The sequence below is a fragment of the Mercenaria mercenaria genome, chromosome 11 (genome assembly GCF_021730395.1).
Source record: "Mercenaria mercenaria strain notata chromosome 11, MADL_Memer_1, whole genome shotgun sequence".
In the NCBI taxonomy this organism is placed as follows: Eukaryota; Metazoa; Mollusca; class Bivalvia; order Venerida; family Veneridae; genus Mercenaria; species Mercenaria mercenaria.
The window spans coordinates 26,694,938-26,722,710 of record NC_069371.1 but is presented as its reverse complement, the minus strand read 5'-3'; positions in this window follow the sequence as shown (position 1 = coordinate 26,722,710).

Sequence of the window (27,773 nt, the reverse complement as noted above, 5' to 3'; positions counted from 1 at the left end):
TCATTTCCAAAGTATAAAATATTACCGTCCGTCAAATTGATCATAACAACCGCACAAGAATTTTGACGGACTATCCAATTAATCCATCCAATAAATACCCCTGCCACTTGGACAACGTCGGTCAATTATTGACAAATGAATCTACTAAAAGAAACAGTGCAAGAAATGCTCAATCTTTTTCATAAAAGAACGTAAGAGGATAACATTTAAATGCACTGTTGCAAAACGATTGTCCATTTTTGTATGAAGGAGAAAAGCATCACAGAGTGTCAAACTTGAGTAGTCATCGCACCATCAAATAGGAAAACGTAGTGACTAACAGTTACTGTCGAAGAGTCAATCAACAAATCAAGCACTGTGTTTTACAAGTTTTGCATTTAATCCTCTTTTGGAAAATATTCTAACTTTGAGCAAGCTCTTATAAAACTAGCAATCTGTGATATATAGACACCGCATGATATGGTTCTAGGGCCATCTCAGTCCAAGTTGGGGAAAATGACATTCAAAGATGAAATAATCTCTTAAAATTATCTATTAAAGTCCCTCAAAACTATTCAGTAGTCAGTTATATGCAAACAAGCAATACTATTGCGATTTATTTGAGAATATGCGTGGCAAGATATGATATGTGCTTTTCCCTTAGCACCTAATAGCAACGACTGAAAGGAAAATCTATTATAAAATAATATAGAATGGATTCTGATCGTAAATGGCCAGAAATAGTAACATTATCGAGTCGAATTATTGTCGACGTCTTACGAGTCGAATTATTGTCGACGTCTTACCAAAGTTTCTGTATTTAAAGTTAATCAAATATATCAATAAAGATATGCTTTGGATGCACGGAACGCCATAAAGCAAAATAATAGCAGACTGGATATTATTAAATATGCGTAGGAAAAGTAATTCTTTTGAACTGGATATGAAACTTTCAATATTTCACAGAGTACGAGAAAACAAATATTGCTTAGATGTGCATGTGTGCTCATGTGTTTCTTTCTGCTAAACTTTAGTCTTATTTATTGGAGACAAAAATTATTTCAGAAAATATATGCCTCACTTTATTTACTATAATAGGACTACAAATATTTGCCATTTCATTCGTACAAAGGCATATATTATTACAAATGAATTTTATTAACCAAAATTAAATTCTGCTGCTGTCAAATATGACTATCATAATATTTGCATTTTCGGTTTTTCAGGTTGCAGAAGATCAAGGTCTTGTTTGGTGCACAAAAATACCGGTGAAGTAAAGCAAGACAATTTTACAACATTTTTCTCCTTATATTTGAACGACAGAGGATTGTTTGCCTATATAGACAGCAGCATGAATATTTAGTATTTATATTGGCTAATGCACAACAAAGTGTATTGCAAAGTTTGACCTGTCTTACAGTTTCTATTATAGCAGTAATTAACACAAGCCTATACAAGGAAAGCTCACTTATTAATGATGAGTACTGCTGTTTGTTGTTCGTCAATACCTTTTTTAAAGGCAACATCGGTTGCAAACCAGAATGACAAAAGACTCTAGAGGACATACTAAACGAAAAGGAAAAGCAAATGTGAGTTTAGAACTTTTTGCAAGAACTAATTTACATGCAGTTGTTACAGCTAAACATTTATCTGTGTTAGAATAGACGAAGGAAATGTAAATCAATGTTGATGAGTATGCAGCGCATACTTCGAAAACAATGTTTTTATTAATACCTGTTACACAGTATCAATTTTTCTAATTCATTGCCTATACGCATGACCAATGTGTCCTACTGTGGTAATATTGTCTCAGCTTACAGAGAAATCATTACACTAATATCTATCAAATATCAGAACTTAAGTGAAATCGCTGCTTTTATGTCAGAATTCTCATTTTCTCATGCAAATTACTTTCGTCTCATATTTTAACAAAATAAGGTTACAATGCTTGACACTGGTTCAAAATATCCAGCGTTTATCTTTGCCGACTGTGGGTCTTTTCTAATTGTCACATATTCTTACATACTACAAAAAAACTTTATGTGCATGCTACTGGTTAAAGATTTGAAAAGTCATTTCTCAGTCTAGCTAATCACGTCATAATACTTTTCTTCGACCGCATCCTGCCAGTAATGAAATTCATTACTGGATGTGAACAATGCTGACATTTCCCTCAGAACTTTCTTATTATTTGCATACGGTATAATTAAGGCGACATAAGCTCGCGTTTCTGTTTGCGCACAAGAATAACAATTAGGTAATATAAGTCTGTAAAGTAGATCTAGCATTATTGAAGGAGTCACTCTCTCCCATCGGGGGAGAGGAAACCATGTAGGTTTATTAAATATAGTGTGTCAATAAGTAACAAAAGTCTTAAGTGTATCGTTGAAGGTTAATGTGCACCGCCGCATGAACACATCTGCGGATGTCTCTAAATTGTTTTTTGTGTACTTGTAGCATGTTTAAATGTTGAGGTCTGCTCAACCCGGGGCTAGGGTCGTGGACGGTAGCATGCATTTCCACTACCGTGCATGAACAGGCTCAATCAAACCGAGCCTGTAACATTTTCATTTGTGTCGTGTTGAGTGACCTGTGGAGTTTCCGCTTTAACTCTGATTGATTTTGATAATATGTCACATTTTATTGTCATTTATATTCTAATGCAAGGTAAAATTAAAACTACCCGGAGGTGTCCACATAAATGATATAGACGGAAAAAATGTCATTTCCATCAATTTAATAAGTATACTAGTACCTAACAGAAATAACGCAAGAAGTTAGAATAATGTAATTGTGCGACAGCACTTTTCTAAATAGAAAGAATGATAAGGTAAACTGAAAAACAGAGTTCTGAATTGATCGGTGTAGTATGTAAAATTTATTTGCGTACTTATGGTAGTGGTTTGCTATTTATATTCGGAATACCTAATTTTGACTATGAAAACATTCAAAACATGGACAAAATAACTGAAAATCTGTATAAAAAGAAAGGGAGCTACACGAATACCTTCAACACAGGAAATAGAAACAATGAGAAATGTGTCAATATTATATACTTTTTGTGACTCGACAGCACAATATATTAAACACCCCTCGTATTTGAAAAATGAATGGAGATCTAAACTGTGAACTCATTTTTACAAACTGTAATACAGTTTTACTTAGTATTCCTTTTTGTGACGGTGTTTTACTGAAACACATGTATTTAAATCTTCTTCACCCAAAAATAAAAGGACTTTGCTGTATGTTTGTCTAATCTTTGTCACAAGAGCAAATATTGTTAGACAATGAAATTCATTACCTCAAAAATACACGATGTTGACATGTTCCCTAGATTATTCTGCACGATTTGCATATTCGATAATTTAGGCGACACGAGATCAGGTTTCTGTTGGCACTCAGGAATAACAATGAGACCAATGTAGATCTGTTTTAGTATATTGTGCTAAATTTGTTGCCACCGTTACTTAGAACATATTGAACTAATAGAAAAGGGGCAGGCATTCTATGTATCATAAAAGAACATTCACTAACATTCATATGCAACATCTTTTACAAAATATTACAAAGTCCATGTAGTATTTACGATACTTTAAGAGATTAATGAAACTGCTCTTATATGTTTAATGTAACGAGGACTTAAAGTCAACAAAAGCATTTTGTCGTTTATTCATAATGATAATAATCAGGAAATGACTTATTGATGCAAATGTTTATTAGTATACGAGCGGTTTCTAAAAGTTCCAATATAAAAGCCACAACGTTTTATTATTTTGCTTACACATCTTACATTCTACGTATACATTTTATGATATTTCACACATAAAGCTTGGAAATATTATTAAAATCAGAATTGGATGTTATTCCTTTTTGCATGTACCGTCGAAATGATTTATAAGGGTCATTGTGTTACTTAGATCTACTTCATTTGCATTAAATAAAAGCTTCTGCCACATTTCTAGTCAATGATCATGGTGGAAGCTTTGAGTTCCAAAACAAAGATGTACATACGAAATAGACAATGTTCATTTCAACTTTAAAACCCTAGCAGCATCTAGAAATAACATGTCCATTGTAATTAGCTATAACTTGCATAACATAGTATTAAAAATATTCTTTGTTTTTCAGTTTCGTATCTAACAGATCAAAACATGTATAAAAAGTTAAACATCAATACCGGAACGTTTTGAATTTCACTCGTAAAACCATTAAACAGACAATCAAATAATGTTAGTAATAAAACATTGCAATATGAGCAAAGGAAAATGCATTAATAGTTTAACATTATATCTTACAGTTACAGGAATAAAAATCACCTTGTACAGTTTTCAAATGAGTAGGAAATACTATAAGTGAAAATAATCACACATTGAGCAATATTATCATAATATATACTATAACATGTTCATAATCAGGACATTTTGCTCTTTCTGAACTAAAAAGATCGAATAATAATTTACTTTAGTTTTGAAACAAAACTATTATTTATACAAAATCAATTACAATTTCATTTTATGTCCTACTTATCCTCCATTGTAAATCCTGAGTTATATGCATTATTATTGATACATGACAAATACCTAATAAATGCCACATTGAGGACTTTCCGTTATTTTCCAGCACATAAGTAACAATTAGTACTATAACTGATTTGTTAATACATATAAACACTTTCGCAAAAACAATTTTTAAAATAATTTTTGTCATTATAAAAATGAAATATTAAGTACTAGATCTATCTATGTAGTTTAGTTTTAACAAACATATTTTTGTCGTCTCTAATAAGAAGAAGCAGCAAAAAATAAACGATAATTCTGACTTGCATCCTTTGTGTTATGTCCATACACTATACGGTTACGCTATATGACACATACGATAACTGCATGCTTAAGAGTTACATCAATTGTCTTGTTAATTTATTTAACAACCAGAAAACTTCATATTATCTTGGGAATATTAAGTTCTGTAACAGCTCTTTAATCGGATCAATAAGTATTCTTACGCCAGTATAGTATCCTAGGGCTGAGAATCATTGTTGTGAGGTAAGCTGTTATTTTGTTTTAGGCTCCCAAATACGACAACACTTCATAGTGAAGGTGGTACCGTATCGTTTAGATTGCATTTGGTATATCATGTTCAAACATATTATGTATGTTTACATTTCTACAGATCAAGCATTCAATTATATAATCACTGAAAGTTATACTATACAAAATCTGTACAACCGGAATTTCAAAAATACAACAAGAGGGCCATGATGGCCCTATATCGCTCACCTGTTATCATTGCACTTGAGGACAAGAAGGTCCTCAAAGGACAGGACAGGAACAACAAAGGGAAGAAATTTAACCAAAAAGAAAAAAAAATTACAAGGTATAGATATGTCAAAATATACCTAAAAATTGGAGGTATCATCCATGTTGTACCACAGAAAAGTGGTCTCGGTTTTCCCTACGGCCAATAATAAAAAAGTTACTAAAAATAAGCTATTTCTTGTAACGTAAAAGAGAAGTAATTAAAAAAAAAAAATATTGTAAGTGAACAAAAGAAGGATCTGCCAAATAAATCTGTTGACATAAATGAAATTTCAGATCAGTATCTTCATTAGTTATGGAGATATACCCATTTTAATTTGAAATAAAGGGAGGTAATTTGACATAAAATCAGTCCATAGTTATCTACCCTGATTGTCTCAGTCCAACTAATAACAATAATGAAATTTCAGATAAATCCTAAAAGTAGTTACTGATATAAATCCTTTTTGATTACAATCAGGGGAGGTAATCAGATATAAAATAACTCTGGAACCTACGATTGGATCTGATTTGTCATGGAATCCAAGATTTATTGTTGTTGAAGATATTTTGGAAGTTTGTATCAAATGAAACTATAAATGAAGTCTCTATATGGCTGCAAAAGCCAAAATAGCCAATTTGGACCTTTAAGGGGCCATAACTCTGGAACCCATGACGGAATCTGGCCAGTTGAAGAATGGAAGCAAGATCTCGTGGTGATACAAATAAAATCTGGAAAGTAGATCCCTCGGAAGCACCGAGAACAAAGCAAACAGTGAAAGTTGTGTGCAAGTTTGGTTAAAATCAAATCATAAATGAAGCTGCTATTGTGCAGACAAGGACAAAATAGCTAATTTTGGCCCTTTCAGGAGCCATAACTGTGGAACCCATTAAGGGATCTGGCCGGATCAAGAAAGGAACCGAGATCTTATGGTGACACAAGTTTTGTGCAAGTTTGATTAAATTCAAATCATAAATGAAGCCGCTTTTGTGCAGACAAGGTCAAAATAGCTAATTTTGGCCCTTTCAGGGGCCATCACTCTGGAACCCATAATGGAATCTCGCCAGTTCAAGAAAGGAACCAAGATCTTATGGTGATACAAGTTGTGTGCAAGTTTGGTTAAAATAAAATCATAAATGAAGCTGCTATTGTGCAGATAAGGTCAAAATAGCTAATTCTGGCCCTTTCAGGGGCCATAACTCTGGAACCCATAATGGGATCTGGCCAGTTCAAGAAATGAACCGTGATCTTATGGTGATACAAGTTGTGTGCAAGTTTGGTTAAAATAAAATCATAAATGAAACCACTATCGTGCACACAAGGAATTGTTGACGCACGGACGCACGCACGCACGGACTGACGACGGACGAAGGGTGATCACAAAAGCTCACCTTGTCACTATCTGACAGGTGAGCTAAAAACCAGTTATCACATTTTAACGTTATCAAATCCATGCTGTTTTATTTCATTCTGTTTGTTGTGTCCTGTGTCATGAGGGTACTCTCATTCTAAATCTTATACTGATTTCATTATAATAAGGCATTATTTTAAATCAATTATCTTGTTAAAGGTTTATTTTGTATTCCACCTGTTCCGTACAGCTTGAGTTATACAGTTCTGGTTTAGTTAGATATGAAAAATATGTCCAGATATTTGAAAGCAGTTAGGAACACCAGTCTGAAATCAGTTAAGCAGGATTAATTCCTCTCTGTTTTGAATAAAACAATACAAGAATTATTGTTCTTTCGCCTGTGTTAGAATAAAGGGGCCTCAGTGACCTAGTGGTTGAGATCGCTGGCTTCAAATCACTTACTCCTCACCATCGTGTGTTCGAAACCTGGTTTGGGAAGTTGAATTATTTCATATAAGGAAACCATTTATATACTATAGTAGTAATATTGTACTTTATTATTGTAATGTTTTTTTAACAGAGATGCAATATTTCTTTAAACATACTGTTGTTATCAGAATGTGAGGTTTTCATTGTATAAACAGTTGATATACTATGCTTTAATTGCTTTCTTCTTGTAAGTTGTTTATTGTTTTAGATAGTAGTTTTCTGAAGAGAAGGGTCGGCGTTAGTAAATATGAACTAAGAGTCTCATATTGCATATAACTGTCATACTAGAGTGTTATTGATATACATTTTTTGTCATCATTTCTCAGTCAAAAATAAAACGAAGAAAAACAGAAAAAATGAGGAAGTCATCCGGCTTGGTTACTGAAAGTAGGTGGTTCTACCCGGATGCCCATGCGTGCCGGAAATAATGCTCGGATGGATACCCGGGGTGTTTTTGCACCAGCAAGCTTCAAAGTCACCATATGACCTATAAATGTGTTACACGCAATATAATACATTAGATTAAGGAACTGTATAAAATATTCAGTCCATTAATCATTGCTCTGCTGATCCAAATCTTGAAATAAAGAATTCTCTGACAGAATCACAGCTTCTGAATTCATGAACTTGCGCTAGAGTAAAGTATGATTAAAAACCAGTATCTTGTAAGAAACGAAACTCATTACTGTATGTGACCCCAACTGACCTTACTCTATAGCCCTCGTACTATTTTCAAATTCGATAATTTAGGCGACATAACATCAAATTTCTGTCGACCCACTGGAATAACAAAAAGGAAACGTACGTCACTGATTGAGATTTGTTCCTCTAGTATATGAGAGACACGATGTCTTTTATGAGAAACTCCGTCGTTTTATATGTTAACAACCAACTGAAGTTAAATACAAACTGTATCTTGCTTTATAGTAAAAACACAACGAACAGTTATGCAAATGGCATTTGTGAAATTTACGGAAGACTGTAAAATTATAAAACATTTATTGTATAACATTTTTTATATTACATGACAGAATGAAAATCCAGAAAAGAACGTAGTAAATATATTAAAAATGTGACTGTCCTCAGTGTTCTGTTCAGTGTTGATTTAAGGAGCGTACAATCTGGGCAGAAAGTTCTTTCTGTTTTTTTTTCCCTGTAATTTGTAAAACTTGTTGAAAAGGGGAATTTGATACTCATCGTTTATGTTATTTATCTAATTCAGTAAGTCAACAATTGTCTATTACCGACTATTTACGGTGTATGACATATCTTATCTGACATGCATCTCCAAAACAACTCAAAGAAAACTGAACATTTCTAACATAACATTACAGACAGATAAAAAGTTGAAATATCATTATTTGTGCACAATATTTTTTACAATATATACAAACATTTACAACTACCAATGGATTTCTTTTAAGAAGAATGTGAAAGCTATGTAGAACACTTATGCTATCCTTCTCCGTTAAGTAATAGAAAGAGCATTGAAACTCGAGGGTAAACGATTTGTACGAGGGCGCGTAGCCCCCGAGTATAAATCGTTTATAATTACCCGAGAGTTTTAATGTTCTTTCTGTTTTGTATCATAGCCATCCATACATGGTAGTTAAGCAGGCGTTCCACATTGCTTTATGCAGCAGTTCAGTGAGTACTTAAAATACTTGCTTTTACAAATGTGTAAAGCTCAGGTAAAATAAACCAATGCGAGCGCAGAAAATCAATAAAATACACTTCGCTGTCTGCTGTTAGAGACACGCCCATATACTCCCTAACATACTTTCCTATCCAACAGTGCGGTAACTAGAGTGCGGGTATTTAATACCTGCACATTTTTAGTTACCGCACCCTGCAATCAGTGTATACGATTTACCTGCACCAAATTTATTAGGAAAAAACACCGAGCTATGATACAAATGATATTATCCAAGAACGCGGTTTTCCCGAAACACCCAACTTCAGTGTATGTATGGATGTGTAAATCTTCGATATTTACATGAAAATATAGAGACAAAGTAAAACAACTATACAACATGAGCAATACATCAAATAAGGCACACATTTAGGCACCACCTTGGATTGATCAGTGGCAAAACACTCCAGTTTTAATTAATTATTGACCTGACTTCATACTTAATCGACACAGGTACGTGTTCCGAGGTTACTGAACAGAGTCAATGGAAGTAATCTACGCGAGTTGAACTGGAAACAAACGAAGAAAAAACAAGAAATATAAACAAAACTGCTGTTGTAAAAATATGTATAGAGTTATAACGGTTATTTATTTTACTGAAACACTGGTCATCTCTGTTTTTTCTGCTGTTTCCAGTGAATACATATAGTGATCACTCAAACTTGGTATGTTATCGTAAGTGTAAATACACTTGTAAATCATCTTTCGATCAAGTTAGTCTGATTAGTTGCAGTTTAAGACCTACTACTGCCGTTTGATGGCTTAGCCAGTTATGCATATATTAAATCATACAATAAAATGCACTTGTAGTCATAAAACGGGAGAATTTGAGAACAAGTTTTAAATCTCGTTTCACTGACTGTTTCTTAGAATTTGAAATTAGCCATGTAGGGTGTTGCATTTTGATATTTTATTCAGGTCGTTTGTCAAACAAGGTTTAAAACTTATCAAAAAATGTAAGTGTTCTATAAAATATGCCAGGCTTTTCGTTAATTTCATCAAATACGATCATATGCAATATACTATTACATGTAATGTAACAACTGTTTTCACGTAAACAGTTGAAATATTTTAGTACAAGTCGACATAAAATATGTTTATACTGTATATTACTGCAACGGAATCAATTTGATTTAATTGTAAATAAATATTGATGACTGAAAATTTGTTTCTTAAATATTACATGGTCAATTTAGTATTTCTTATAGTAGAGCAGCAAAACCCAATAAATGGCTTAGTTAATGAGTAACCTAGCCACAAAAATGTTACAAAACATGTCATATACCAAAATGTTTGGAAGGGTCTGAAGTTTATTGGACTGCCAGTATAAATTGCAAATTTTTGGTGCGGACCGAGAAATCCAAGATGGCGTCCAAGATGGCCGCCACTTTAAGATTTTATAGGCAAATTTAAAAATAAGGATGTAAATAATTAATGAAGAAAACCCTGTAATTTAACTGTATACAAGTATTAAAACTAACAATGTGTAAAAACATATTATATTTTTGAGGTCACTCAAGGTCATTTCAAGACCGTAGGCAAGGTCAAAAATGGTATAAAATTACTATTTTATCTGCAATCGTTTTACATTCTCTCCAAATTCTATGAGATAACTGGCCATTTTTCATATTAGAACAGGTTTGTGTGCATGACAATATTTTTAGAGGAGTACATTTGACTAACATGGTTACCATGGTGAAACAAAATTGGTTCTAATATATCTGTTATTAAGATATAGCTGGTGGAATCACATACAAGTGTGAAAAAATGTATTTTACAAACTCCCTTTAATTGTTTGTAGTAAAAGATTTTTTTTTAAATATTATATTGTTGGGAGTGATTGAGGTCATTCAAGGACAGTTGGTCAAAATAGCAAAAAAAAAAAAAAAAAAAAAGACACATAAAAAAACACTTTTTAATATACCGTACACACGTTTTCATTCTTTTTCAAATGGTACAAATTTTCATTTCAGAATAGACCTATGTGTTTTACAATTTCATTTGCAATCTTAATTAAGATATATTTGCAAATAGTAACTAAGTTAACGTAATACTCAAATGTTATATTTTAGGTTTATCAAGATAATTTTAGGTCATACATATTTAGGTTAAAGTGTCAAAATTACCATTATACCATTTTTTAATATACAAAATGACATTTATATTAATTTATTAACTATTAAATTGTTTCGTTTCCAAAAAGACATATTCGTATTTATTTCATACATTAACAAATAAACTAAAACTAATATTAATTCAGTTACAAGATCAATATTAATACCTGTATTTAAATCATCTTTGTTTTGTAGTTATAAAATACTTAAACAGCACTTGCATAAACAATTTGAATAACAGTCGCTGCATATTTCATTTTGAAGCTTTATCTAAGTTCCAACGCTTAAAATTGACGTAAACATTTTTCTTTTTTCTGAATTTTGAAAAACTACTGCCTGTAGCGAGACAGAAAATAAGCTAACCAAGGACTGGGTTTATACGAGATATAAAGAAATAAGGCTGTTTTGTAACGTAACTCTGAAAAATATTTCTACGCTTATTTTCTATCTCTGTGGTAATGCCAAAGCCTCTATCAGACTTATTAGTTATGGGTGTAATATCAGATTAAGTAAGAATGCGCAATAAAATAAAAAAAAACAACAACACAAACTGTTAACGTGATGTGTGTAATTATGAAATAAGTACGATTAAAAGATAAAAACATTGCTTACAATGCAGTGATGCTTTTTTTTAAATTTCAGTTTTCTATTTTTCTAACAACATGTGTCTTCTGTAAGAAAGTATAGCAGGAAAATTCTCCAAATGGGGATGTGGAGCCATTTCAATCTTGTGTGTTTTAACTTGAGTGTATGGATGCAGATGGTAGGTGTATATTCCAGCTAAGGCATGTATGTGTGGACAAGAATTTTATATTGAAACGTATTTCGTTCAACTATGGTAACTGAAACAGTGATTTTGACCGTTTTTGACCTTTTGACCTTAAGTATGACCTTGAAATGACCTTGAGTGACCTCGAGAATATAACAATTATTTAACACTTTCTTAGTTTAGGTACTTGTACGTGGTTAAGTCACTTGTGTTTTCTTCAAAAATATTTACTAGCCTTATTTTCAAATCTACGTATAAGTACTAAAAATAGCGGCCATCTTGGACGCCATCTTGGATTTCTCGGTCCGCACCAAAAATTTGCAATTTATGCCGGCAGTCCAATAAACTTCAGACCCTCCCAAACATTTTGGTATATGACATATTTTGTAACTTTTGGTGGCCAGGTTGAATGCAAAAACTGGTGGTTTGCTGCTCTACTATTAGTACAGATGTATTTAGTGCAGACTGCTTAATCGTTCCTCTTACAAGTACATCTCTTGTTTTTGGTGTGATGGATTGCGCTGTAATTGAAGTAAACAGAAACTGATTTGTTACATCTAGTCGGAAATTGGATGACATCCGCACTTAATTAAACGTGTTTTTTTGGCCGACAAATGTATTTTTATTTTCTGGCCGACAACTATTATTCAATTTGTTTTCAGTTAGCTTAACGAGATAACATGTACTAATTTTAAGAAATTAACTTTTTTTATTTCAACAGAAAGTATCTTACTGATTTCTTTTTATTAGATCCAGTAGTATTTATGAACAGGTAAAGGTTTCAGTTAATTAGAACACGATATGTAAACTTCGTTGTTTCTCTTTAAAACAAATACAGTTAGAAGCATTTGTAACAGAAAAGAGTAAAGTGTATTTTGCACGAGCTCCCATCAAATCTCCTTACCTTACGTAGTAAAGCACGAGGAAAGGAAGCATATATATCATTATCATACTGCTTCATCAACCTTACTGATTCAATATGTTTGCAAATGATTTTATTTTCTGATTTATTCAAATTCAGTTATTATAGTAAATATACATTATTTCTCCAGATCTATATTTTACTGCAATACTAGTGTTTACATGAAAATCAGACTGTTCGCCATTTAAAATCTGCTTCTTTGGCCTCAAAGTAATCTATACAATCTGTATGAATCCATTCATATGTCTAGACTATGTTCAGTTTACCTATGATTCATTTATGCCCTCGATCATTTCTCTTCAGTGTGCTGTCAGTCAGAGCTTTGTCAGATCGTTTAGTTCGACATCTATATTGTTCCAGTTGTATTGTCCAGTTTTTCAGCATGAACATTACGCCTTTAAGTATTACTAAGTGATTTAAATACTCCCGCTCTCATAGTTTTTAGTATTGTTTAATCACCCTTTGGTTATGATGCCTGCTCTTTAACTTTGTCTTTTTAGAGTTTTGTATTATACGTAGGCTCCATAACCTATTACTAGTATCTCATCTTTAAATGCTAGTTATATAAATTTTATTACTGTCCATAATTGGGGACAGCGGGGACAATTCGTCGCATTTCATACAATTGTAATCAAGTGTATCATTAAAGGTTCCATGTACACCACCATAAATATAAATACGTTTCCTGATGTCTCTAAATTTTATTTTGATACTTGCAATATGAGCAAATGTTGAGTTTAGCTAAAGCCGGGGTTAGAGATCATGGACGGTATCATGTATTTCGACTACTGGCCATAAAAACAGCTAAATCAAAAGCGAGCCTGTAACATATTCATTTTTGTCGTGTTGGGCGACCTGTGGAGTTTCCGTACCTCTTTTTGAAGAGAATCTGTCATTCCCTAGCTATCTAAGCATGAATTTGAACTGTACAACCCCCAAAATGAAAAAAATCACACATTCCGTGTTCTTAGTATCTCGTGTTATCGGCGGCGTGGTTAACGTTTCCATGACGCTAAATCATTGAGAACGACCAGTTCCGTGGAAGGTCGATAATAATTTGGGCGGGCGTGTCACTGAACACTAAGACCAGAGCTGTGGTGGTGAATGGTAATCAAAATGCAGCCCGGTATCAAAACGATACCGCCAGTCTGACGCCAGTCGCCATTCCCTATATTTAGCAGAACAGGGGCATGCAAATGAGATGCAAGAAAGCGATACCTGTCATACAGCTGCTGCTACACGTAATGTGCTACAGAGACACAACATTCGTGTGCTACGGTACCGTAGTGTTCAAAGTCTCCTGACTTGAACCCCATTGAACACCTGTGGGATGAACTTTGGCGAAGAGTCAGGAGTTTGAGACCTGTTTTCTATGAGCTACAAAATGCTGTCGTTAGAACATGGACTGCTATTCCTGGAATAACAGGGGCGTATCTGACCGTTCATTGGATCCATGCATTCCAGGTGTACAGCCGTTATTAATGCTGTCGGAGGGCACACGAGATACTAAAAACTAAGATTGTGTGATTTTTCATTTTAGGGGTTATACTGTTCAAATTGTTCACGCTTCAATGAACTTGCCATTTTACGCAATTGTTTCATGAATTACTTTTATTAAATATTTGATCTAAATAGTGTCATAATTTTGTTGAAAAATGTCCAAAGGTTAGGGAGATATATCCAGAATTGTAGGTGTGGAGTTAGAACTTTTGCTGAGTATATTTACTGTTCCAACAAACATTTTGACAGTTTAGCAATGGTAACATCAATGATACATTACAAGACACTTACAACAAGATTAAAGTGTCTTCTTTGATCACTTAATTCAATAGTTCGTTTGATAGTTACTATGACCGTCATTACTTCGAATTAAATTAAGTAATCTTTGTGTTTACACTAAATGCTATTCCTGATAAAATCTTTGGCCACTCTTATTTATTAATACTATATGATTTTAAATAGTTTCACTAGCAAGGTTTCAGTCGTTTCTGTATTATCGTCAGGCTTGGGTCATCGTAAGTACTTACTTGCTTTTTTGAGAGGCATTGCTGTATTTGTTATTAATATTTTGTCAGATGTATATTGAATATAAATGCTGAATACAAATTGGTTTGGTTCGTTTTACAAAATAAGCATTAAAAGCACATTTTCAGGCACACTACCCATGGGAGTTACATAATCACCTTTTTATGCATATCTATTCATTGGTCTGCCATGGTAAGTCGGTATTGATTAACTTCTGCCATAAATAGTTCTAAGATTGTTACTGTTCAATGCTGGGATTACGGTGTTTATGGGACTACTTTGCTTTCTGTTTGGAATAAATAAATAAATAAATAAATAAACAACAACAACAACAAACAATTTGTTTGCAAATATAAAGTGACAAATTTGTCTTCTGGGCTGGCTCGTCCGGCCCACTTAAGGTTTTTTGTTGCTCTTATTTCTGCAAAAAACATTAAGCCTTGTAGTATAAACGTACTTATATATGAATTTAATATATATATCTGTATTTTACGTAACCATTTCTTTACTTTATATATCGTGCATTTTGCTACTATTACGAATTCAAGGGATTCATTTACACTGTCCTGGAAGGAAGGGTTGTCAGTGGAGTTTAAACAATTGACCGTTCCAGGACGGTGCCCCATAGTATTTCCGTATGTGTTTCTTTAGTCTTTGTTGTGAATAGCTTTATTATATTCGTTGTTTACACATCTATATATACACTGCAGTATTTTTTATTGTAAAGGCTGTGTGCGTTCTTTGAAATTTCTATTTCTGGCTGATCTTTGTCTTTGCTTGTTTGGAATTCTGAATGTCATTTTAACCTAAAGTGTTACCGAAAATGAAGGCATTGTGTAGCATATTTTATTTAGCTGGACATCCGGTTATAACTTACATAAAGTGTTAAGGCATGTAAGGACCATTCTACGGTATGTTTATCTGATGAAGTAGGCATATGTACAAAAATAGTATAATTGATCGTAAAAATCTATGTCGATACTTATGTATTTCTATGACGTTTTTCCGAGAAGTATAATATGTATATACAAGTCTTCTATTAATTTGTTTGACTGAATTATATACTTCCAGGATTTTCTTGTAGAGGTTAGACTAATAAACCATAATGAAACGTCATGCTGTATTGGGAAATTCCGTGACTAGGTGAAATGAATTTATATAATATATCGTTAAGAAAGTCGAGCAATGTATATGATAGTCGGGTTTCACATTACCAAGATAAACTATGACCCTTACAACCAGTTCAAGTATAAAAAGTTTATTATCACTGAGCCAATGGCATAAGCAATTACCGACAACTTCATTGTAATAAGTTCAAAATTAGCTTCTTTGTATATTCAAAATATAAGTACTATTGGACAACGGCACGACTGTCACAAACTGAACTAGAATCGGTTTATGCATCTCATGTTTTGCGACTTCAACGTAAAACATGTTATAATAATAACTGCTGTAATGGATGTATACCATTTATCCTCCGGTAACTTACACCACCTATTTTCTAAACAGCAACGCAAAGATTTAACGGCTTAATGTGTTACAAGAGATCTTTAGAAAATGGTATTTCTGCCCTCCCAAAAACTCTCTAATAGCACTTGTCTACAACTATCTTCTCTTCAGGATACAGAATAATGGTATTTTAGAAGAACTAAATACACTTTGTATGTCTAGAGTGGCAATCCTATGTCAAAGGTTCTGTTGTATAATTATTTTAAGTGATATCAAGAAAGTCCTGTAAGTTTTGATTTAAAAATTCACACATACATGCAAAAGAAAAAACAATAGAAGAAGCGTTCAATAAATACCGGAATAAATGCTCTCATTTCTTCATGTATCATGAAAAATCAATGTCACTGTTATATATCCTAGATTAGGGAATACTTAGTTGATAATGTCAAAATCATAATTTCTTTGAACAAATAATAATTAAATGGTAGTCCCCATGGCAACATAATGTGACGTCATCCGGCCCTATTTTGTCTCTTTGCATATTTTTGCATTCGCTAAAACATTCCTTGCCACTTACTTATTTTTCAATCGGCAGAATATTAACTTGAAATGTAAGCGTTGTGCAAATAAAAGCAAATTATAAACGTGTCATCATTAAAATGTTTGGTAGGCATATTGCGGTCAACATTGCTTGAAAATCAGTGTCGGACGGAGACACGAGATGATATTTTTTGTTTTGAATAAAATATCAAGAAAAGAGACATATGTTATGCTGCATAAGGTTGAACAGACACTACCCTGAAGAAAGCACTATTTCATTAGTGGTAAAGTGATCAGGAGAAGATTGCGGACCGCCCGCGGTTCAGACGTCAGAAGGCAATAACGTTCAAGTACGTTTTGAAAATTAAAGAGCTCCTTGATATGGATCTGTACATCACAGTTTAATATCCCATTTCATCAATATACTACAGGAATATCATATTTGGTCGTAGGAATGTGTAGAATGTGTAGAAAAAGCATTTAATGGCAAGAAACAATTAATCACTTGAAATCACGAGTTGTATTGATTTTAAATTGTGTGTCATAATGACATTTGGTCGCTTTAGAGGTAGTAATGTTGCCAAAGAGTTGATAAATAAATTATGTGCATGTTCTGAAATTTGTTATTTAAACATTCACATTTAGTATGTTCTTATCAATCGTATTTTCAAATTTTAGCAAAATAGGACCAGAAATAAAGATATAAGAGCTCTTTCCCGGATTTTTTTAAACACCCCACGTTTTGATATTTAAAAATGTCTGCGAATAAGTGTATCTGCCATGTAATTCCGTGTGTCAAAATCTCTACTTGGGTACACTTTCTGCATGCATGCTACATACGACGTCACACACGGGTACATATTCTGCATTCATACTGCATATCAGGTCACATGCGGGTAAACATTCTACAGGTATTCTGTGTACCAGATGAGTCAGCATTTAAGTAATAACCAGTGTCCAAAGGGGCCCCGTGGCCGAGCGGTTGAGGTTGCTGATACAAAACCACTTGCCCCTCACCGATGTTGGTTCGAGCCTCTCTAGTGCATTGAATTCTTCATGTGAGGAAGTCACCCATGCAGCTGGCTAACGGAAGGTCAGAGGTTCTACCCAGAAGAAATAATGCACGGAAAGGCATCTGGGGCACTTTTCCACCATTAAAAGCTAGAAAGTCGCCATAGGACCTATAATTGTGTCAGTGTGACGTTTATCCCAACAATCCGGTGCTCGAGGGTTGTTCACCGGGCAATATGTTGCATATCTGGAATTGAATGAGGAACAAGTACATGAAGTAGCGGCATTTGAGTTTGTGTCTGACTTTTGTTGATGAGATTTGGGATAATGACATGCTCTATGTAAAACTTCTTCTTTCAGATGTTACTTTGTCTACATTCTTAAATTCTGAAATCGATTCATTAAAGGATTTACGGCATGTGACATGTACTACATTTTCGTTTCTCCGAATTTACCACGTAGATATGTTTCTATATGTAGATATTTAATTTTAAAATTAATTTTAAATGCTTAATTTGATTCATTAAAGAATTAGTTACAAGTTGTTATCAGAACAGCATTGTTTATTTTTTAAACTTTGACACGGCCGGTGAAACCCGACAGTGTGGCCGGGCAGCATCGAAATCGGCCGCCATGGACCGACCATACTTGACAGTAGTTACCTTAACTGGTTATCAATTCGTATAATGTTTTACCACAATTAACTTCTGAAAATGTGCGGTACAGTCTGATCTATATTTAGACTCACTAGAATACGAAATCGAAGCTAAAATGTGTGCTATATGGTATTGCATTGCTTAAACGGCCGAATAACCCAGACCACGCTCTATATAACTTCTTCGCAATTTGTGAATTATGACATGTAGGTGGTTTAATGCAAGATGTAAGCTTATATTGTGCATTTAATATTATATTTCCTAATTGCAAGAACATATTTATTAGCTTAAATCAAACACCAACAATTCAAGAAAAAGTCTTCATAATGAAGAAAAATCGGATTTTCTATTCATCTTCGGTCACATGCAAAACACAGGTGTAGCTTCAAAAGTAAATAGGTTTAATCGAATTTCACCAAGTAATAGCAACAAAAAAACAAAACAAAAAACAAACAAAAAAAACTGGAACAACGGTTCAACACAAAAAGAATTAAGATAAGCACTTTGAAATCAGTTTCGCCAAATTGAGATAAAGAATCGATAGAAAAAGATTATTCCATAGTATCAAAGCAAATGAAATTTGGAACACCCCTCAGGACCTCCCATGCCCTCCCACTTAAAAGACGCGCTGAAAAGAAGAAATGACCAGAAAACAACATTATAGATAAGTATGGAGATATAATTTGTGAGCCCTTCCTAAGAATAAACCCTTAAGTAATAACAGATCAAATTACCATGTTACCTAATGTTAATGCGACTGTTTGACAAATTGCAATTTTCTAAAAAAATCTCTTTTTCTTTACCAGGCAGCATATTATATCATTACGTATTTTACAACTGCATAAAGAAGAAGACATTACTCATGTTTTTATTTCTACTTATTGTTATCTAATATACCATATACCGCTGAGATTAATTACAAATCTAATTTGTTGTTTTCGATACACTTGTCTTTAAAATGCAACGGTGGAAGTTTAATATGTTATTAATCGAATCTAAGTGTAATTTCGGAAGTGCATGAATTTGATTTAGATATCAACGTATTCTCTTCAAGAAAAGTTCAGGTTATTCATTGACATTCATAATCATACTATTATCATTTATTCTTGACGGTACTATATTACATTTTTAACGTCTATAATGGATGTCAATATTAATTGTCATATACAATACTGTTTTTGATTTTGAAATATTTCTTATCAAAACGCAATAGACTAATATTTTTTTCTGAACTTTTTAAATGTGGTCTTAATTTTAGCATAAGCATGACTGGTACTTACAAATTAAAAATGCATAACTGCACGTATTATCTTATAAAACTAGTTTCGAATTAGACGTGTGTGTGTGTATGTGCGTGCGTGCGTGTGTGTGTGTGTGTGTGTGTTCGGGTTTAACATCTTTTTCAACAGTTCATATTAACGACGGTGTCTGCTTGTAGCAGTGAGCACAATGCCCAACTTTATAGTGCTTCCTCACTGAAATATCACGCCGTAGACACGTGACATGATATCCCACCCAGTCACATTATACTGACACCGGGTTGACCAGTCCTAGCACTATCCTCTTAATGCTGAACGCCAAGCGAGGAAGTTGCTAGTACCATATTTTACGTCTTTGGTATGATGCGGCCAGGGATCGAACCCACGACCTCCCGCTCTCGAAGCGGACGCTCTACCACTAGGCTACCGAGGCGGTCGAATTAGACGTAATTACATGTATATATTTTACGTTATACATTCTACTAGAGATCATCGACAGAAGAAACGTCTTACTCACGTTGTTTGCTTTATGGGCTCGATGGTAAAGAAATATTTTACCACTATGACTTGAGTTACAATGTCCAAGATCAGTAAGTTTTATGGGTACTATACTTCTGAATAAGTAGTCTCATCCTATTTAGACAATTTGTTTATTTGTACTCCATTTACGATTTTTAAATATTTGCATTTGATAGATCTTGGACTTTCAAAAATCATCATGAATCACCAAACAAAGACAAACACCGTTCATGTAACTTGAAGACCGATTTGAAAATATTGGTCCTTTGCTCAAATTGTACGACGGTATTATTTGGGAGATCACACATTTGATGCAAAAATTAGTTCTAATATGTAGATCTTAATGAAACGTTTTCATGATTATAGATTTACCTATTTATCAATTAGATGGCACATTAAATGCATAGGTTCGTGTGCTTAATTTTGCACAATTCGCCAAATATCAATTTAAGCTTACACTATTTTTTATGAAATTATTTTGATTATTATCCGCCACAACCTACTTTTTAACTTAAAAGGAGTTTCTCAAGCTAGATACAACAACTATCAGGACCCGTATTACGGCTACCAGGTGTTATTCAAGTGCCTCGTTGGATTCAGATCTGGCAAGATCCACTCAAGCCAAATACAACATTGCAGATCATAGTAATCTTATGAAACCCTATCATATTGCAAAATGCATATTTACAAAACTGACTGAAATATCATTCTTTTCGATCAGATTACTCTGCACGTTTTCTTTTATGATAATGCACTTTTGTTTCGTATAGACAGATAAAATAAATTGGACACCCTGTGATGCACAGATGGAAAATTTATGGAATGCATGATATCAGCCGGCCTGATAAATATCTTGGAGCCTGTATTTAATGCAATGATCCGAGATAACTCCTCTTCATTTTACAAATCAATTAAGAACTTTCATCTCGACATTACAACGGAAACAATAGTACAATGGATAATAATCTAGAGCCTCTGTTTCAAGGAAATTGCGCAAAATCTTGCAGTAAATGAGAAGTAACCAAGGACCACATACTAAGATATAATCGTTCTTAAACATTCTTGAGTTGAGCATAGTTCACGATCATCAATCAGTTCCGTATAAATTTCACAATGATGATGATGTGTCATCTTTGCAATGAAATCCGTGTCAAGGTTATTGAGTGAGCATAAGTCTAGTGGATCAAAGCTGTAAAATAGTTAAACTCAAGGTTGTACAGGATCTTGAACGTTCGATATCTATAGAAAATATTTTGTTTAATTCCCCATGAACATCCTACCCATATAGTACTATTTAAAACATACTAAATACTATTTTTAAACTTTTAAATAAAGAGAAAACAAATAAATACTTACAGAACCCTCAATTGATAACATGATAAAATGTCTCCAAATTCTGCAAGAAAATTAACGGCAGTAAAATTATACATGTATCAACATACAGCGAAAAAAGCATATATATATATAAAGCATCAAGTAGTCTGTAAAATTTCTAAAATAGGTATCTACAAAGAATAGTCGTGACAAATGAACTGATGCTGAAGCAAAACATGCCTTATCAAACATACGTAAATTTTTTGCCATAAATATTTAATCTACAGAAGATTTGTTCTTATACCAATAATTAAGAAGAGCTCAAACGTACTTTCATGAACACAATTATTATTTAAAAATGAACGGAGCAAAAACAAATGTACAGTTGTAAAGAAGGAAATAGAAGGTCGGTGGTTCTACCCTCGTGCCCGCCCGAGCCTGAAATAATGCTCGGACGGGCCCCTAGGTACTTCCTTAAGCATCACAATCTGGGAAGTTGCTATATAACCTATAATAATGTCGGTGATGCATGTGTGTGGGTAACTGCAAGTGTGAGTATGTTTGAGATGAAAATGAAGCATTTCTTTGTAAACATATATGTATTTTGAGCATTGATAAATGAAAAAAATACCAAGTACATCTAAAGACAGTAAAAGATATTTTACAGAATGGTTCTTAAACAAAGTCCTGAATTTTGCATCAAAGCAAATGTAAATGATAGGAATATATATGGTTACTTGACACTCTCTGGTGTGGTGTATAACATAGTAATTAACTGTACTCATCAACTCATGTGTGTGTATGGGTACGTCATCTGTGATAATAAAATAATTCTTACTTCGATGCTTTAAATTACTATTATTATTGTTTCCATTAAGCGGGTGCTGTTTAGAAGGCGTCATTGGTTTTGCTGTATTGCGAACAGTAAAGCTTAAAACTAATATATATTTTTTTCTTCTTTAACTGAACGAATGCTTCGAAGTCAGTTTAAGCTATTTATAATCATCGGGGGACTTCCATTCTTATGTGGTTAAGTTGGTTAAGGTCTCTGACTTCGAATCACTTGCCTTTCACCGATGTGGGTTCATAACCTCGCTTCGGGTGAAGAATACATTATGTCAGGAAGTCATCCAGTTGTCTTATTGAATGTCTGTGGGACTACACATGTGCCCGTCCCTGCTGAAATAATGCTCGGAGGGGTACCTGGTGTCTTTCTGTATCATTAAAAGCTAGAAACATAATTGTGCCAGTGTGGTGTCAAACCAAACGCAAACCTGTACTTGAAGTAAGTATTTGGTTACATAAGTATGCGAGAGAGGTCAGTAATACCTTATCGTCAATTAATTTCACGAATTAATATGTGTAAACTGTAAGCTTAAGAGTGGTTTTCTAGAATTTTTTCATCTAATTCAAAGTATTCAGGGTAGGTAAAACAATAAAATTACAGAAAAATCACATTTTTATTTGTACGTGCCTTTTAGAATCATTTCAGAAGATAATATACATGTACTTTCCATTGGTATAAATAGTAATAGTTAATTAACGATAAAAGTCGTACTGACACGTAGTCTAAGCGAAAACCACGTACTTTTCTAGCAGTGACGTTGTGACATTTTGACGTCACCACTTTGTACACTAATTAAGATCAAAACGCTTAAAATGACGAATCACTGTAAATATTTGGATTTGATTACACTTTTTTTCAAGTAACCTTCGCATTGTTGGATAAAATAACAAATCAATGTAGCTTTTAACATTTGGTTATTATGAAAATTTAACGACTGGACATGGAAAAAGTTAAATTATCATCGTGTCAGGCTTTCGTTCGATTTTACAGGTCGCAAAAGTGCTTAATATATTGACCTCACTGAAAGGCTACCGGTATATGAATTAGCAATAAAATGTTGCGATCGCACATTGAATGATATCAACCAACCATTTAAAGATACATTTCCCACTCTGTTGAAAGGTAATAATAAAGATGACGGTTTTATTTCAAGATATCTATTTAACATGAACTACGTAGGTATATATAGAAATGATAAAAATATGTCTTGCATCGATGTACACCCCTGGTGTGTCGATTAAATACATCTGCCTGATATCAGTTTTGCTAGTAATATTTGAATAGTGTTGGCAGACATATCAATCTTTTTCCCCTAGACACTGCAAAATGTTGAGCGTTGCATCAGATTGTTGTGAACATGACTGCTTGCATTTCAGTAATTCTGTTTTCAGAATTCACGAACAACACAAAAGGTATTAAATGGAAACAATATCTTTAAACAAATAAGAAAACATTACCCCAAAAGTATCGTTTACACACAAGTAATTGCAAAATACGGCGTCTCTGTTGTCTTGCGTAAAAAGTTTGCTTGTACGTTTTCAGAATTACAATATAGTTATCACTTCTACACTCGAAGCATATTTGCAGAAACATTTTTGTATGAGACGCTTTACTATATTTGCTTTTAGCAAACATAGATGATATCATTGATACAAGTCGAATTACCTTAACACACATGATCGATCGCATTGATACAAGTAAAACTCATATGTTATATTTATTTTTTGGCGAATGCCGTATTAAGAACGAATTCGTGACCTGGACTGACCCATGCCACGTGCCTTAAGTTTGCAAATTAGACTACTTGATAGCGCATTATAGATAATTTATCAAAATGATAGATTTATGCAACACTCTGCCTGATTGGACGAGAGTGTCTATTTTTTCACTCTGCTGATTGTGCAACGCTGAGTGAAATGTCAGACAAAGCGTTTATCCTTAATGACGCTACTTACAGTTTTAAACCTACGTTTCGCTCAGTATATTTAGCAAGAATATTGATACATCTAAAAAGTGATAAGTAAGTTTAATAAATATAATAAAAACCTGTTCAAATACCAACATATATCAATTTACAAAAAGAACTGAATACGGTCTGCGTATCACATGAATAAAGGTGATTAGCAGATCGATTAAAATCTTCTAGGTAGGGAAGTGACTTCCACTGCTGTAATCATTCGTCGTAGAATAAACGAACCAAAATTGCACCCCTACGAAATCTTTGTGAAAAATTATCAGAAAATTTAAAATTTAAATTGTTAAAGTGTGGTGTTTAGTTTTGCTATTTGCAAAATGTTAGATAGATGATGAAATAATACAAATGATATGAAAACCTCATAAACTTCTTGTCTTATTACAATTCGCCGACCATTTTTTTAAAGATATTTCTTGTTACAATAATGGAGTTAAGCTTAAGCCGATGCTAGGGGGCGTGAGAGGTGTTGTACATTTCATTACCTCTGATGAACAGACTCAATCAAACCGAGTCTGCTATTTTGTTGCTTGGTAGCGTTTTATGCTTCCAAAAGATCTTTTCACAGACTTTATTTTATATTAGTATTTGGTTAGTTTGAACGCCAATACAATCTATAATCTTTGTTTTGTCGAAATTCTTAGCTACCTGAAAGTGTAAGTATTATGATGTCCAATCATATAAGAATGTCCAGGTTATGTCATCAATACATATTTGTAAATACCTGATGTTCTAGACTGTTAAGTGACTACTCAAACACATATGATAAACTATAATTTACTTACATCAACATTATAGCATAAAATTTCACTCAGAATATATAATTTAAGAAGATATTATTTTGGAGCCGATCTTGCTACGGCAACTTTTCTCTGAAATAGTTCTAAATGATCTGAGCAACACAATAGGAGAGATCGCCATGACGTCACGCATAAATACCTGTTTATCTGGTGGTGGGTAAAACAAATGTTTTTACATCGTTAGTGTATGGGATCTGAATTTTTAATTTTTAATAACTTTTTCGCTCATTTATGGATTTTAATTTTGAAATGCTTACGATTTTCATATTTTCCCATTTAAATATCTTTTTAAAATGAATAACCGTTTTAAATGACATAAGATTTTAATAGCGGCGTAGTGATCCTCCAAACTTTTTGAAAAAACACTGTAAGTTAAGCGTTCATAATTAATCCATTTAATTTCGAAATTATAATCAAAAGTTATCAATAAATTGCTTGTTTTATACACTTTCCATTGATAAAAAAATTATTGATATTATTTGTGTTTTAAGAAAGTTTAAGCCGTTAGAAAAACATCACTGTTTACAAAAAAACATGGACGCTCGGCGTCTGCCACCCGGTCTTTGTCTTATCAGTTCTAAAAATAGAAAATACAATGGATTTGTTTACAAACACGATCTCTCCTATAGGTGATGAAGTTGCTCCATTTATCACCTCAGTAAAGCAATAGAATTATGTCTGTTTAATTTGATATGAGCAATAAACGATGCTTTTGTCAAATTACTGAAGCAAATTTGTGCAAGATGCACATGTAGCAAAAAACATTATACCATGGGACGATGTAGTGAGTGTTACGTCAGTTCTAAAAATAAACTACCGGTCACAAATTGAAGATATAGTCCGATAAAATCCAAGCTATATTTGCTTAATGATACTTGCATAGGAGAAATCTTTGCAATCCAAATTTAAATTTGATATTAAAGTACATGTAAAAACAATTGCCAAAATTCTGAATTTTATCAAAATAATTTCATTCACTCACATGTTTTACATAATATTACAGTACCGACACTGGTGTTGAAAATTATAAAAATAAACGTTATCACGATGAAAATGTTAAAAGGCACAATAATCGACTGTCACAAAAATTTGTTCAGACTGCTTGACCATAACTACAGCGGGATTTGAATAGCTCTTTGAAGGAATGTGTAGTATTTAGTCTAGTTAAGTATTTACTTGTTTAGTGATCTTTGGCAGAACTATTGCCTTTGATGTTCAATTTTGGATTAGTCTGTTCACACTTTGTCTCTTTTACTACTTAATAAATGTAATAGAGGCTTAATAGGATTGATCAGCGCAACGCATAATTATACATGTTTTAGGGTTGTAAAGTTGAATGATTTTAGATAAAATAATGTCCCTTTGAAAAATAAATAAAGAATGAAAGACCTGTGGTAGAAGTCGCTAGAAGTCCTTTACCAAAGATGGTTACAGGATAGAAATTTGATTGCAAAGGAAAAGAAAACTTGTGTTAAATGATACATTAATGTACGTACTCTTGTAAAAACCTAATTTACCTATACTTTGGAGCAAGAAACAACCAACAGACCTTCAGCTCTTTGATTTCATGGATCTGGCCTATATGCACATATAATACCAATTTTATGGTTGAATGATTTTTCATTGAGTTAACGCTCTTCACTTACCCATGCCGAGTCTGAAGAAAAAAGTATTCAAAATAGGTTGCATGAGGAGACATGTATTTTGTTCCCTCCTCTACTTTCATCCTGTATGCATTTCCTACAGTATGATATCCTTACCACATTGAATAAGGTGTATTATTGTATAGCTACTATTCTCGTCTTCTCGGCGATTCCCGTGTGCACCACATAACCGTCCAATATGATTTCACTATTTGATACAGTGACGTTTCAACAAGGAAATAGAATGTACATAGAAATGTTAAATACCCAATATACTTCGGCATTCTGAGCTATAATTGTCCTCGTACACCATAACGTAATCCCTTCTACAAAAACGTTAGAAAACACAAAATTTCCATTATTACATCAGTCATTAGCCGACTCTCGGGTCATTCAGGTCTTTGATTTACATGAACAGGAGGTAATAAAGAAGAAAAATCACAAGATGTACAGATTTAAGCTTAATATGTAATTATTTCATAGAAAATCGAAAAAAATCCCATACTAACCAAAAATTTATTAAAAAATTTTTTTGAATATTAAGTTCAATATAACTCCAACTGCTTTTCAAATTTTAAATTTCAATAAAAAAAACAAGGCGGGATTTTAATACTATTCTTTTCAATATCTTTTTAATTTTTCAGTATCAAAATAACAAAATAAAAATCTTAAAAAATACTTTGAAAACATAGAATGAACAAAGAAAAAAAATGTAGCCCGGGTTTTCGTTTGGGTTTTTGTTCATGAGGGGAAATGAAATGTTAACTCTCTCACGCCCCCTAAACAACCGACAAATGGATCCAAACACACTTTTGAAGGGGATTTTCCTTTCCAAAAGGCAGAAAATAAACAACACTGAATCCAGGTAAGAGGAGATTTTTTTTACAGTCGTCACACGGCACTCAAAGATTGTTGGTGTGATAGTTAATAAAATCTGTAAAAAGATCCTTTGGAAGCATAGAATGCAACCATAGAATCCGATTGATCTGAATACCTTATGTAATATGTCATTTATTTGTCAAAACACCGATTTATTGTAAATACACGTGTGTATCATACTAAAGATCAAACATTTTCACCAAATGTAACCCTACCTATCATTTACCCATACACAGTTTGGCCCTTT